The sequence below is a fragment of the Spermophilus citellus genome, assembly GCF_964194105.1.
Source record: "Spermophilus citellus genome assembly, chromosome: 16".
Lineage (NCBI taxonomy): Eukaryota > Metazoa > Chordata > Mammalia > Rodentia > Sciuridae > Spermophilus > Spermophilus citellus.
The window spans coordinates 39,703,763-39,720,244 of NC_138196.1; the positions used below are offsets into that span (position 1 = coordinate 39,703,763).

General features: G+C 42.2%; 1 pseudogene across 1 annotated transcript; it reads left to right on the plus strand.

Annotated features, from left to right (window-relative positions):
- The first annotated feature begins 6,486 nt into the window (after positions 1-6,486).
- Positions 6,487-9,901, plus strand: LOC308635303 (large ribosomal subunit protein eL19-like; annotated as a pseudogene). The gene is made up of 2 exons: positions 6,487-6,493; positions 6,812-9,901. The product of its transcript is annotated as a large ribosomal subunit protein eL19-like (transcript).
- The last annotated feature ends 6,581 nt before the right edge of the window (positions 9,902-16,482 follow it).

The following is a 16,482-nucleotide window of genomic DNA, read 5'->3' on the forward strand; positions in this document are numbered from 1 at the left end:
CCAGGCTTTGGTGGCTCATCTGCATATTGGCAGCTTGTCTGCTGTTCCATTCAGTTCCAGGAGTCATACTCTTTTATTTCCTTCCTGTTTCAGAAATCACCATTAGACTTTAGTGGCCATTATTAGCATCGAAAGTGAGGAAAAGATTGTGTGGGTTTCCTCTTTCAATTCTGAAGATGGGACTTTTGAACTGGAGTCTATGGCCAGTGTATCTGGTGCTGTCTTTGTTAAAGGTCAAATAGCACCTTCAAAATGACACAGATTTTATTCACTTGTTTGAGAAAAAGTAAGGGAAAGGAAAAGGGGAGAAAAAGGGTGAAAAGAGGGGAAATGCTAGAAAAGATAAAGGCCGACAGGAGTGAAAGGTTAGAACCCTGACAGCATAAAGTGCAGTATTAAAAGTTCTTCTCATCTCTTAGATATGTGTTAGAATGACATGTTAGGTTTTTAAGAAATACTGAGTATGGGGCTGGGGATGTGGCTCAAGCGGTAGCGCGCTTGCCTGGCATGTGTGCCGCCTGGGTTCCATCCTCAGCACCACATACCAACAAAGATGTTGTGTCCGCCGAGAACTAAAAAATAATAAATATTAAAAAAATTCTCTCTCTCTCTCTCTCTCTCTCTCTCTCTCTCTCTCTCTCTCTCCTCTCACTCTCTCTTAAAAAAAAAAAAAAGAAATACTGAGTATGGGCCTCACCCCACACTTACCGAATGAGAGTCTTGGGATTAGCACCCAGGCTGAATTTGTAAAGTCTCTCAGGTGTTCAAAATGAGAGTCAAGTTGAAAAACAACTGAGTTCAATCCTATAGAGTCCTCCACCTCAGAGTTTCAGACTCAAATAGATAATCTTAATGCAAACACATCTGCATGAGGACATGTAGTAAGAGAAGGTTCTAGACCAAACACAACAGCCATAGATAACATCAAGGATGGCATGAGAAACAAATGCAAAGATGGAAAAATAAACATAAATTGTCAGGGATGAGAAAAGGCATCTTGGTTTTATTGCATCTGGTTGATAGGAGAATAGATTCTGCTGTTCATTTTTTAAAGTTGTAAATAAGGGCTTCAGCTAGTTCTAATTTGAAAGGTAATGTTTTAACTCTTTCATTATTGTGATGTATTTAAAACCATATAAAATTATACAAAGAAATTATCTAGAATGCATGCAATTTATTTTAAAGCTATACAACATTTCATTCTTATCCCAGAGTTGTGAATAACTAAGTCCTACATAAGACTGCATATGTTGTCCAGGAAAAATTGAAGTATAAGTAATATGCTCTGAACATGTATAAGCATATATTCACAGTCATATTTAAATGAATTCCAAGTGGTCACCTATCAAGTGAAAAGAAGTCAAAGATTTACAGTCTGGTAAGGAGAGGTTCTCTGAGGAGCACTCTGTGGAATGCATTTCTCTTGGCAGTAGCTCTGGTGGACTCAATTCAATTCTAAGCATATTTCTTTAATCCTGGCCTCTCACTGGGTCAGAACCATTTGATTTCAAGTATTATTGTAGGAGACCCAGGGACAATGATTATTGAAAGGTCTGTGACAAACTTTCTCTGGAAATTGCTTTTTTTTTTTTTTTTTTTTAATCTTTTGATCATGCTCAGAAACCCTGATTCACCTTGGTCGAAAAGTCCCAGGACTACCTCTATTTCAGCATAGGGGACAAACTGAGTGCAGCTGGTGGTCCTCAGATGGTAAATATGCCAAAAACTCTGTTGAGGGATTTGGGGTTTTTTGGTTTTTTGTTTGTTTTTTGTTTTTTGGTTTTTTTTTTTTTTTAAATCGGCTGCTTAGGAAAGTGCTTAATCAGCTTCATATATTCTTTGTATCACTTCAGGAAGATTCATCTGGGTAATTTAAGGACATGGTCTGGAAGAGAATTTTCAGAATTGGTAGGATAAACATTTTGAAATCAGATGGTCGAAAGGATCCTGTGGTTAACCTTCACCTGCGACAATTCTCAACAGGTGGCCCAGTGACAATGATTCAAGGCAGCTCTTAGGTGCTGCCTGTTAACTTAGGATCATTTTGGTATTTGCCAGCAGCTCACCAGATTCTTTTGTTGTTTGTAGTTTGGGTATTTACATTTGCAATTATATTTCATAGTGATATTTATTTGATCTCTTTCTTCCAAGGTTTTTACATCCCTTCTGGTCTATTTTTGATTTATTTTTAGATTTTAATTTTTTGGTGCAAGGGATCAAACCCGTGGCCTTGGTTTCAATGTGTCAGGTGATATTTCTAGTGCAGGGTTAAATAGTAAACAGCAGCGACAGCCACATTCTTGTTGTGTTGATCTACATCCAGGCATCACTGTGTTGTTTACCCAATGAAAATGATGAAGGTTGAAGAATGATGAAGGTTGCCATCCCTCTCAGTCCCCAGATCAAGTGACAGTATCAGGTTTTATGTGACAGGACCACTCAGGCATTCCTGGAATAAACTGCAGAATTGACAGTACCATGGAAGCTCAACAAATGTCAGCTACCATTATTTTCTCTTTAGGTTTATATAAATAATATGATTCTTTTATATTTCACACAAGGAGGTTGGGGGGACCAAAGGCCTTGGGGCAAAGAAAAGAGCACGAGCCTGGCTGGGCCTAAAAAATGCTGCAGTACCTTTTATGGAGTAAATAAATGAATAAACTAATTTCTAGACTGAAAAATCACCACAGTAAACACACCTTATCTCTCTCTGTATTTGTAAATTCTGAGATATATGCCCTGTAAGAAGCATTTTCAAATGTTCTTACAGATTTGTAACTGAGTATTTAAGTGACAAAGCCAGATGACTAGAGGAGATTTCAACCCTCAGAGAGTCTCACTACCCACTACACTCAGTCTACCAGCCATGAAGACTTTGAAGGGTAGGGGACCCAGGGGAACTCAACCCTGTTGCCCCTTCCAGTGGGTCAGCTTTCTCTGCGATTTGCAGTAGGTCACCTTCCAGACCAGTGATTTGTACAGGAGAGACAGCAGCTCCTTTTCTTGTTTACTAGACTCAGAAACTGAGACATGTCTTTTTTTTCTTTCTCTTTTTTTTTCTGTTATTGTTAGCAATCAAGAGCTCGAAAAATAAATGGGATTTCTATAATCTCAGCTCTTGAATGGATGAGGGGGCAAGAAACAAACCATACCTCCCTACTCCCCTCAGCTCGGTATTACCCTACCAGGGAAGGATGGTGTAACTTTGATTTTCTTAAGTTCTGCCAACAGTTTTGAAGTTGTCCAAACCCAAGCCGCCCCTGGGGTCAGCCTGGGCTTGGCAGGGGGTGCTCACAGACACCGCTTGCACAGCTTTTCTGCGACTGCCTTCTCTTTCTGCAGTCTTCTCCCTCCAGATGGATTATCAAAGTACACCGTAATACCGCGAATCTGCTCGAATGTCCAATAACACATTCCATTTCTCAGAACGATCTTATTATTCTAAAGTACCTTCAGCCTCGAGCTGCCCGCCGCTGGAGTTACCTTAGAGCTCGAATCCTCTTAATCAGAAGCGTCCAATTAGACGTCGATTGGCAAAGCTCTGTCCGCATTGTTCAAGAGCCAGAAACTTTTATGTCTGCACCTGAGGAGGGATCCTGCTGCCTGCGCGCCGCCCCGCAGCCTGTGGCTACAGGGTCCCTAGCCTCGCTGCTCCAGGGCCGGCGGGAGGCTGAAGCCCACAAACGTAGCCTGAGGGTGGAGAAGCCTTCGGAGCCCTCGAGCGCCGCGCCTCCCTACCTTGCATGTTTTCCTCATCTGCCCCTGTTCCCCACGCGTTGGAGCCAGTCCCAGGGCTTCCGTCTCCACTTTGGGCAGCAAGACAAGGCGGCCGAGGGCGGGAATGGGGAGTCGATATCGGTCCGGAAGCCCAGCACCTGGACACGGGCAGCACAGATTCAACTCCAAGGGGCTACCAGGATGCCCGTTCTCCCACCCGCTCGCCTGAGCGTGCCTCCGCCTCCTCCCGAGCTGCCCGGCAGGACCTCGGAGCCCTGTCCTATCTCGCAGCCCCGAAGCCGCCCCCAAGCTGCGAGGAGGTCACGTTTACTAGAGGAAGAGAAGACTGCGTCGGGTGCCCCGGCTCCGCTCGGCCAGGGAGCAGCTGCCCGGGGCAAGGACCCGCGAAGCGCCGAGCTCCCAGCGGGCAGCTAGGCGGCCGCCGGGCTGTCACTGCCGCCGCCACGGAGCCGCTGCCTCTGCTCCCGGACGGCTCGGGCGACTCCTTCCCCTCCCTCCGCCCGCCGTCTGGCTCAGGATCCGCAGGGGTCTCTCTCTCTCTTTCTCTCGCCTCACTTCTCTCCTGCCTCCTCTGGGCTCTCCTCGCCTCTCCGCCCCTTCCCCCTATCTCTTTCTGCCTCCCACTCGCGGAGTCAAGTTCCAACCTCCCTCTCCTGCCTCGGGACTTCTCTCGCATATCGGAGAGCAGCCCCTTCCAGCCCCAAGGGTGACGGTGCTGGGAAGGAAAGGGGACAGGCGAGGAGACGGGAGGTAAGTAGGGCCCGGGTGGCGGGGGTGGGGGGTGGGAGATTGGATTGGGATGAGGGGTGAGGACAGTGAATGGGGACGCGGGTTCCGGACTCAGGTCGGACACTAACCGCCAGCCAATGAGGATGCTCCAGTCCCTTCGCCTGCCCCAACCTCTTCACCCCGCCTTAACCCACTCCACTCCACCCTGGCCAGGGGCGGGGGATGTAAATGCTGCTGGGTCTCAGAGCTAGTGATTCTGCAATCTTTGTAATGTTTTGAACGACCAATAAAAATAAATAAATAAATAAACAAACAAACGATAGATAGATAGATAGATGAAAGAAAGAAAGAAACTGAGACATGTCTACAGGCTGAGGATTATAAATAGAGTGAGAAGCCAGAGACCCCACAAAGGCATGATTTCTCAACTCACTCCAAGGTATACAGGTGTGTGGGGAATGGAGGAGAGACTAGGCAACAAGAGAGGAATGGCAGCAAAAAAAAAAAAAAAAAAAAAAAAAAAAAAAAAAAAAAAAAATGACATTCCCACTGAGGTCTGCCAGTGAAGGAAATGAAGATATTAGTTTACCAGGAAACTCTGTTATATTCTTGAGCCTGGTTATCTTACCATGTTTAAAGGCAGGTGAAAGTATTTTTTTATTTAGAAACTGTTATAATAAGTTATACTTAAATTAAATTTATAATTATATGCATGATGGGGTGTAAAGTGATGTTAACGATTTTACAAATAATTAAATCAAGATAATTAACATATGTCACCTTGTGTCAAGGTATTTCAAAGTGTATAAATACTCACCCCTATTATTTAATAGTGGTTAAGAGCCTTTCCTTGATAATCTAACAACTCTATGTGTGAGCTCCAGCTCTGTCAGTTATGGGTTGTGTGATCTTGAGCCAGTATATTAATTAAGCCTTCATTTTCATATTTGTAAAGCAGCAATAATACACCACCCTCCTTCTTAAGGTGCTTGTGTAGATGAAATGAAAAAAATGTACATGGAAGTACCATGGAAGCTCAACAAATGTCAGCTACCATTATTTTCTCTTTAGGTTTCTATAAATAATGTGACTCTTTTTATACTTCACACAATGGGGGGGGGGGATCCAAGGCCTTGGGGCAAAGAAAAGAGCTATTTATATCCCTGTAGTTTTTAATGATGTTGAGAACTGTAATACAACTTCCTATAAAATACATTTTGGCTCAAAGCCAAGGGAGGTGTGATTCATAATGTTGAAAAGTGTATGCCTCTTGGCCTTGAATAAAGTCTAAGTGACCACAAATTCAGATGAGACATGAGTCCTTAAAATAGATTGTTTACAAAAATAACACATTTAAAAAATTTATATATATATATATATATATATATATATATATATAAAATCAGCTATAAAATGATCATGCAAAGCAATATTCAGTACTAGTGAATATAATATGCATATACTAATATAGACATTTAGGCTTTTTTCATATTGTATTCTATTTTAAACACATTAGTCAAAATCTAGAAGAGGAAAATTCCAAACATAAAAAGGACACTTATTGGAATAGCAAGTGAAATATTTAACTTACAATATGACACATTCATGAAGCCCATGGGTCAGCACACTTTTTTTTTTTTTTTTTTTTTTTTTTTTTTGTAACAGGATAGTAAATCCTTTAGAATTTTCAGACTGGTAGTTCTCTGTCCCAACTACTCAACTCTGGTGTTGTAGCAAGAAAGCGATTACAGACAACTTATAAAATAAATTAGTGCGATTGTGTTACCATACAATATTGTTTATATTGGCTTGTGATGCTAAGGCTGGAAGACCTCATGATTCTCAAAGCCAGCTTCAGCAAAAGCAAGATGCTAAGCAACTCACTGAGACACTGTCTCTAAATAAAATACAAAATAGGGCTGCGGATGTGGCTCAGTGCCCCAAAGTTGAATCCCCAGTATCCCCTATTGGAACAAACAAACAAACAAACAAACAAAAATAAGTGGCAGGCCAGATATGGCCTGTGAGTTTTGTGTTACCTTTATTAAATATATATGTGTGTGTGTGTGTGTATATATAGAGGGGGGGGGAGGGAGAGAGGGAGGGAGAGTGTGTGTCAAAGATGAAAAACTAAAATGATTCACTGAACTCTTCATAAACAAGTTTAAGTAAATATGATCTCTGTACTATGTAACCATTTGTACACTGTTTAACAAATGAAGATGATTGTGTGAATATATTGGTATGTTATATACATGTAATATGTTACAAGTATTTAATGTTTAAATCTTATACATATTATGAAAAGCTTCAAACTATATTGGGCTCTTTCCTTTCACAGCTACAGCTGCAGCCAGAAGGAAGCTGAGGCTTCAGAAGAGGCTTGCCTCCAGTGTCCTCTGCTGTGGCTAAAAGAAGATCTGGTTGGATCCCAGTGAGACCAATGTAATGTCCAAGGCCAACTATCAGATCTGGATCAGATCTGGAAGCTGATCAAAAATGGCTGATCATCCACAAAACAGTGACTATCCATTATGGGGCTGCATGTCAGAAAAATACCTTGGCTCCCCAGAGGCACAGACATGTGGGCATAGGTAAGCAGAAGAGTACAGCTAATGCTCCAATGCAGGAGAAGGTCGCCTTCCTGCAGAGGATGCAGATTCTGTGTAGGCTGCTTAGAGATACCATGAATCTAACATTGACCACCACATATATCACAGCCTCTACCTGAAGGTAAAGGGCAATGTGTACAAAAACAAGTGGATCCTCATGGAGGATATCCACAAGCTGAAGGCAGATAAGGCTGACAAGAAGCTTCTGGCTGACCAGGCTGAGACCTGCAGGTATAAGAACAAGGAAGCACACAAGTGCTAGGAGGAGTGCTCCAGGCCAAGGAGGTGGACATCATACAGACTCTGTCCAAGGAGGAAGAGACCAAGAAATAAAGCTCCCCTCTTGCGTTTGTATATAGTGGCCTTGGTGATAACATAAATACTCCTTGGACTATAAACAAACTTTATCTGTTAAAAAAATAAAACCTATATTGTACCAAATTTTTAGAAGTTAGAAGTTTTCTAAATCATCCTTTTTACAATAAAAGAAATACAATTAATCTGGTCTTTGATTTGTGAGGTTTAAAGAAGTCATGTTACTTGTGTTAAAACCAGTAATAGTTCATCACTCTCCAAATATTTCTGCTCTGTTGCTCTGTTACTTTAATTTTTTTTTAATCTTCAACACCGTTCTGAATTTCGTTCACCATTACATAAAATGTTCAAATTTTCAGCATTGAATTTTATTGGAAATGTATAATTGTCTTGTTGAAATTCATGTCCTGAAAGACTATGGACATATTTAAAAAGCTAAATAATGAAATGCAACTAAAAATAATATTCAGAAAGAACTTTAAGTGCATCCCGATGATGGTCACTGGTAAAAACTGGCAAAAACAAAAATCTTAGTACAAGAATATGTAAATATAGTTGGAAACCTTTGGCTGATATGGAAAAATATTAGAGAATGAAGCTGTCAATTGTCATTTGGAAAAAAAAAAGCTATGCTTAATAGAGGACAACTTTTTTTTAAGTCAAGCTCTTTTTTACAACCATATAATTTATATGGTAAAGATTTTATTTTAACAATTGTGGTTAGAAATACTATATCTATACTTAAGCACTTAGCTCCAGTCTAGAAAATGAAGTAGCTTCTGGCTAATTCTATCATTTTGACAACTGTATTTTGTTGAAGATGAACTAAAAGAGACTGGTTTCTCATTATGGGAATGAAAAATCAATGGAACTTTAAATCATCACACTGTCTTTATAAGTTCCAAAACACAAAATGTAGTGATGTGCATAATGAGCTCAAGAGGCTTAGAGAACATCATGGCCTGTTTGGGCCACAATATTTTCTGCACTCAGAAAGCAGTTCAAGAATTTGAAGCTGAGCAAGATCTAGAGATGTATTGAATTCTTTTTTTCAAGAGGACTTTGGTTCAAGGACAAGAACTTAATGTTTCCTGACAAAAGAGACAAGTGCCTCTCTCTCTCTCTCTCTCTCTCTCTCTCTCTCTCTCTCTCTCTCTCTCTCTCTCTCTCTTTCTTTCTTTCTTTTGGTACTATGAACTGAACCCAGGGGTGATTTACCACAGACCTACATCCCCAAACCTTTTTATTTTGAATTCTCCCTAAATTGCCCATTCTGCCCTTGAACTTGAGATTCCCCTACTTCACTGGGATTACAAATGTTTGTCACTGTACCTGGTGTGTGTCAATTTTTTTTACAAACCAAACTTGAATGGCATTTAATTAAATATCCAATTTTGATTTCATACATGCATAACCTTGTAGATCAACAAAGAGTTTGTTGGAGTTTGTTGAGTGAGATGAAAAGTGCTTAGGATAGTACCTGACCTAATAAATTCTCAGTGCACTGTATCATTACCTTGTTAATATCAACATTTCTTATTGTGTACTGTATATCTTGGGATAGTGGAACAGTGCACCTTGATACTTGTCTGACAGTTTTGCCACTAGCCATGTTCACAGCCCACAATCCTCTCCCCTGCCACCTGGTCCTTCTCCAACATCCTTGGGCAGTGGTTTGCAGATAGGTGCACACCAGCATCACTTGCAGGTTCATCATCTCATCTGACCTCCTTCTTCACCTGGGGCTGCTGATCTCTCTTCCTTGTTTCCCATGCAGTGCTCCTGTGATTTGCTGTCCTGGTCCCTTTTCCACATTGATAGAAGGGAGCTGAGCCATGGTGGTTGGATGGTAACCACCAGAGCATTTATACAGTCCTGCAGAACTTCTAGCACCATGAAGAGTGCAGGCTCTGCAGCCAGCTGCCTGGGTGCTTGTTCAGCTCCTGCTCTAGTTCTGCCCTGGGCAAGTCCATTGCTCTAGACCTACCTGCCTTCCTCTGTCAAGACAGACTCCTATATGGATCTATATTGTCATGTGGTGTTGATGATCTACTAAGGAATGGGCTTAGAAATACCTGGCATATAATAAGCAGTCAAAATTAAAAATTTTAACTTATCTTTTTTAATATTCCTCATTATGAGCCCTAGATCTTGTGACAGTAAAATAAATGGAAGCTAGCTGGGTTCAAATTCTGACTGAACAATTCATTGGGAGTACAATTTGGAGCACATTATTAAACTAAATCAGCCTGTTAGGCTATAGGATTAATAATACCTATTTCATAACACATAGTTGTTATAAAAATAAATAAGATAAATGGAATTAAGCACTTTGTATAATGGCCAGCATGGAATAAATAGGAATTACTAACTTCAGTGCAGTGGTTTATAGACCTTATGATTACTGATACCAGATTGCAGATCAAAGTTATTATACAGGGCCCTATTTTCATATATCAATTGGAATTTAGCTCTACTAGTATCTAGAACTGAGTAGCAACAAATAGTTTTTTTAATAACCATAAATTACTTTTATATTTTAATAAATATTTATTAAAATTTTAATAAAATATTATTAAAATTTAATAAAATAAGAATTTTTATTATTAAAAATTTAATAAAAGTAATAAATGTATATACTGCATCTTTAAGTAATGAACTTTGCTCTCTGGGTTTCTTTCCATTCCACCTTAAAGTGCATTAATTAAAAAATAATGAACCACTTCTTTATCATTATTGTTCAAAAAAGTAAAAATAATATTAACATGAAGACACTAATCCACTACCATTAGTACTGCAATCTGGCAGATTAACTTAACATCCTGCTCTATTTAATACTATCCAGCAGAAGAAAATATCTAATTTTGATTTTAAACACACAAACAAAAAAAAGGAAACAAAACAATCTCACCATGGACCTCTGACAAAGGTTTGCTACAGCTGCCAGGATCAGGGTGTGGTGAGGGACAAGGGTGCTGGGATCCCAGGAAAGGCTTCTGGGATCCTGGAGGGTCAGGTGAGAGGGTGAAGGCCTGCTAGGGAGGAGCAGGTGCGGGCAGGGCCTCCCTCCAATTTAGGAAACAACAGCCCTTGGTCTTGTGATTCTGGCAGCTTATTCAGTGGCTGTGAAGCCTCATCTGTCTGAAATCAAAGGCATATGCAGAAATCTACTCCCAACATAGGGTGAGTCCTTGGAGAAGCTGGCTAGGCTTCTTTCTGGAGAGTTTCTCTGAGATATCAACAATGGAAAAACAACCCAAAATTGACAGAAGACCTGCAGGAAATGTCACTCTCTTGCTTCTCCCTTTACTGGGGCACTGCCTCCGGGAAGGCCAGACTGGTTCCAAGCACAGGGGTCCTCCTTCTTTGCGAACAACCATGGCATTGCCAGTAGTCCAGAGGAGTGGCTGGTGGTATCTGCTCCAGGAGGCCCAGCTGGGGTCTCCTCCACCCAGGGTGGGGGCCACAGCTACTTCTCCACAGTTCTCTGTAAGGCTTTCAGCCCTGCCCCGGTGGGAGAACATACACAGAATGGCAACCACCCAGCATCCTGCATGCTGCCTTACCTCCTAAGGTCTGGCTCCTAACAACAACCTCTTCCCTCCTGGGAGGGTTTTTGCCCTACCAAGGTTGGGCAGGAACCAGAAGGACAGTTTCTCTGTTTTGCCAAGACTGGGACATGGGCTTACTCAACCCCAAATCCCTTTTGGCAAGTGCCATGAGGGCAAAGTCCACACAGTGGAAACCAAACAAAATGACATGCTTATGGAGGGGGAGAATGGGAAGCCAAATAAATACAAAACAAAACACCCCTCCACAGAGAACAACAGAAAAGCTCACCCAACACTCCTTCTGTTCCCATGTGAGGCTGACTCCCCAGGGAACCCAAGCAACCCCTAAAATAAAACCCAAACCAAAAGCCTGAATTGTAAATCTAAACCAACAAACCCTTCCTGAAACATGCAAAGGAACTGCTTACTCAGAAATATCCCAAATAGTCTGTGATGATGATGGAGAGCATGATGGCTTCCCCCACCCTCTAAACTGGAGAATTGTATTTTCCATGCAGTACCCCAAGGAGAGCAAACTCTCTTCTCAAGGCCAGGGCAATAACAGCTAAGAAGGTAGTTCTTGCTGGCACGTGGGAACTGTGTTTTCTTTAACTCCCAGGTACAGACAGTGGCCTGGCCCAGGGAGAGATGTGAGCTCATGAGACAACTCCAAGTCCCAGGGCCTGTGGGGTCTTCATATGCACCCAGCCATGGTGGGTGGTGGCAATTCCTGGGAAAGAGCATGATCCACAAACATGGATAAGGACAATATAAGGGCTACCTCTGGTGACAACATGGTAGCCACCAAAACAGCCAAACGGGCAGGATGCTGGAGGCCCCCCCTATGACCACATCTCTTCCAGATTTGCAGCAAAGGCACAATTGGGGTTTCCAAGATGGCCTGTCCCAAATGACATGTAGTCCATCAATGAAGAAACCAAGGTGCACCATAGGTCCCAGCTTTCTCATGTCTGGGTTCCAGGTCATTCCCTTCCCTATTCAATGTATCCTACCTTCCAGGCAATAGCTGGGAGGTGGGCCATCTTTCAGGTCCCACATCTGTAGGGTTTAATGTTGTCCTTCCCCTCTGGTTGACAGTGTTGAGCACCTGCACCCATCTCTCGATCTTCTCCAGGCTGTCTGACTTGCCTCATTCTGCCTGCTCTTTAACACATCCTGCTCTTTTCCAGGGGTGTTAGGCTGCTCATTCTCATCATGCACCAAGTAGTGGGAAGGGGCCCAGCCCTCTAGCTTCCCAAACCTCACATACCACTAGCCACTCTCCTGATTTTCCAGCACCTGCACCTCCACTCCAGCAGGGAAACTGATCTCTGAGTCCTGGATCTTCTGGGAGGTGCTACATGTCACATAGGAGGTGGCTGGCCCTTCCTACTCCTTCTTAGGGATACATGGGAGAGCAGTGGCTGGGAGGGTAATGATGTCGGCTGAGCCTCTCCTGGTCCCCCTTCATTGAGCCCTTCAGAGGCTATTGTGGGGTAAGCTCTGAATCCTCATTCCTAGGGTCCTTAGGGCCCTTCCTCCTGGAGCTGGCCTGTGGGTCTCAGTTGGCATCCTAAAGTGCTGATGTCCATCTTATCTTGACTCTGTGACTCTGCAAGTTCAGGAAGGGCTTAGGCTGGACAGATGGCTTGGCCTGGACGCAGGAGGTGATCCCAGCCCTCATATCAGTGTCTTTCCCCTGGCCCTGACATTGGGAGTGCCACGAATGCCTGCATCCTAGGCAAAGCATGACTTCAGGCCACCACTGTTCTTTGACAAGAAGGAGGAAGAGGAGGAGAATGAGGAGCAGGTGGTGTTGATGGTGATGGATGAGGAAAAGGAGGCCAAGGAGTGGTTCTTCTCAATTTCGGACTGGCATTCTTTTCTGTCTTGAGCTTTAGGAGTGATGATGACTTGGGGGAGCCTCACTTGGGGGAGTTTTTCTTGGCAAGTAACAATGAGGAGCCCCCTGTGGAGTCACTGTCCCCAGAGGAGCCTCTGGTCAACAGGGTGTCCTCTCCATATGGCCAGAAGCCCTCATTCTCATCACTGGTCTCCTCTTCTAGGGCCACGTCTTCTGAAGGCTCACCCACCTTGAAGCGGGCCCACTGCAGGGAGGAGGCATGTGAGGGTCTATGGGGCTGGGCAGGCTTATGGTCTCCTGAGCCTCTGTCCTCTGTGTGCTCCTCACTCAGCTCTGGTTCAGAGTCAAAGCCAAAGGTGGGGATGTAATACTCAGGCTCCTCTTACTTGAGCTTCAGAAGGGAATCCTGGCTCTTGTTGGCACCCACAGGTGCCTCCTTGTTCTCCTTGGGCTTGCTGAGGGGTACTGGCGGCAGGACTTTGGACTGTGTCAATGTGCTCCTGTGGCTTCTCAGGTTGTGCCGCAGTCTGGCTAGGCACAAAATAACCGAGCTGCCACACAGCATTGTAGGTTCAAAACAGGAACTCTTTTATTCTACGCACTCCTGAGAATGCCATGCACACAGCCTTCTCCTGGGACACACCACCCCAACCAGAAAACCCTCCTCCAGAAATCCCTCCTCCCACACTTCCCCAACCAATGGAAACTCTCCGGGAATCCCGGTGAGAACTCCAAAGTAGCAGGCTGAGAACTCCAAAGTAGCAGGCCAAGGCGGACAGCAGGGGTCTAATATACAATTGAATACACAGCTTAACATAACCATTATCATCTCAATGGCTTGCTGGAATCACCTCACAATCACTCCCTACTGGCAAAAGTGCAATGTGTCATTCCCACTTCTGTTTAATTAAACACCAAGCATGTGGCTTAGGGACTGTGCCTGTTAGGCTGTCCAATACTACATATGGTCCTTACCCATCATCCGATGAGCTGACCTCAAGGCATCAGCCTCCTGTCTTAGGTTGATACCACTGCAATTGGATCTTACCTGTCACTGACTACCAGTCCAGCATACAGCCATACTTGTGGATAGGCCTATGCACAGTGGGGGGGGGGGGGTTCTTTGCCTCACCTCTGTTGGCCCCCAAATTTGGCCTATGCACCAGTGGGGGGGGTGAGGTTCTTGCCTCACCTCTGTTGGCCCCCAAATTTGGCCTTGGTGCCAGTGGGAGGGGTGAGGATCTTTGCCTCACCTGTGTTGGCCCCCAAATTTTAGACCATCACTAGCAGAAGGGAGGAGGATACAGAAATGCCATGACACCAAGCCAATTGACGGCTCCTTTGGAAAAATTGTACCACTGGTGACACCATCAGTAAAGATACTCCATCACTATCACAATTCGCTGCACCAACAGATAGTTCACAATGTATACAAGTGATACATAGTCCAGGAAAATTCTGCAAGCAGTTCAAAGCAGAGGAACCTATCAATATGTCCACTTCCTCCCAAAGTAAATCGACTCCTTGATTGAGCATTACTTGTTGAGTTATTATTCATTGATGCATCAGTTTATACAGTTTACTGTGATAGCTATTGAAGAAGCTGTAGTTTGGTTTTATCTTTGTCTTCACCAGCACTGGGATGAAGATAGGAATTCTGGCAATGATGGCTAAAAAAAATTATGTAACATTCCAACAGGTACTAAGAAAACAATTTTCTAAACAATTTACATTATCCTGAACAGAATTATTAAATATAATGAAAAGGAAAGGTGAAAGTAAACAAACAGTTCTGTTAACCTCCTTATTTGTTCATATATTAAAACAATCCTCAACAGCTGTTTACCCAATTTAAATTAAACCATTTAAATCATGTGAATAATAAAAATATTTGGATCCATTTTTTCATGAGCACTCCTCATACATGATATATGGACATACGCACATACAGACATACAACACAAAGCACAAGTGTGCACACATAACATACAACACATAAGACAATAGTAAAGGCCTTGTAGATTTACACAGGTGAAATCTTCATTGCAATGTTTAAAACCTCCATAGTCAAAAAATAAACTGATCAGAAAAACATTAACCTAGCTCTGTATGAGCTCAAAAAATAAATAGAAGTTTATGATGTGGGAAAGGGAAATAATAAAATAGATATTGAAAAAGACATCCTGGTTACCACCTGGGTTTGACTCTTTTTTGGATATCCCATCCTTATTCCTGTAACTTGCATAATGGAACTGAAGTTATTCCCACAAGCAAGCCCCAAGGTTTTTTTACAGTCGAAATAGGCTTTAATGGTGTTCATTATTCATTAGCCTCCAGGTGTGGGAGAACCACTGTTACAGATGTAAGAATAGCCAAGCTAAAGCTCTGGATATCAGCTGTTATGGATTTGAGTCAAATCATCTTCTTTTTGGTCTGTAGAAATTGCTTTGGTTAGTCTCTCTGGAATCCAAATCGGCTGCTGTTCCCCCTGTGGAAACACACAAACACAACCCGACTCCAGACAATCACTGGGTCAGGACCTTTCCATTGTCCTGTTAGAATCCTTCCAAAGTAACTTAGGCTTATGTACATTTTTGGACACATATGCCTTTCCGCAGCACTAAGCCCTGATGAATCCAAATTTAAAAAGTTTAGAGTAAAAAGGGTTATTTTAAGTTTATCTTTAGCGGATATATACCCCTTTCCAATTCCCTCTTTTTGCTTTAATAAGTACATTTTAATAGTTTGATGAGCTCTTTAAACTATGCCTTGTCCCTGTGGATTGTATGGGATTCCTGTTATATGAGTAATGCCGAATGATGAGCAAAATTATTTAAAAGAGGTAGAAGTATAACCAGGACCATTGTCTGTTTTTAACTGTTTTGGAATGCCCACAGTGGCAAAAATTTTGTAAAAAATGAGCTATAATATATTCAGTTTTTTCTCCAGCATGAAGGGAGCCCATCAAAAATCTAGAAGAAGTATCAACTGTAACATGCAAATATTTTAATTTTCCAAATTCTGGCAAGTGTATGATGTCCATCTGCCAAATATGGTTAGGTATCAGTCCTCTAGGATTGACTCCAAGATTAACTTGTGGTAAAAAGGTCACACAATTTTGACATTGTTTTATTATTTGTCTAGCTTTTTCCTTAGTTATTTTAAAATGCTTTTGTAAAGTATTAGCATTGACATGGAACTTTTTATGAAAATTTATAGCTTCTTCTATTGTAGAGAAAATGTGTATGTCATGTGTAGTTTTATCTGCTAAATCATTGCCCAAACCAAGGGCTCCAGGCAATCTTGTATGTGCCCTGATATGTCCTATAAAGAATGGATCTTTTCTGTCCCATTTTAGACTTTGTATAGTGGAAAACAAAGAGAAAACAGTAGAGGAAGGGAAATCCTACCAGCATCTTCAAGGGATAATATAGCATTAACTATATACTGACTATCAGAAAATAAATTAAATACAGAATCTTTAAACATCACAAAAGCTTGTAATACTGCATTAAGCTCTACCTTTTGAGCTGATTGTTTGGGTACTAAAAATATAAAAGTTTGTTCAGGGGTAACTACTGCTGCTGTACCATTATTTGACCCATCAGTGAATATATTTGGAGCATTCATGATAGGTGTTTTTCTTGTCAGTTTTGGAAAAACTACAGGA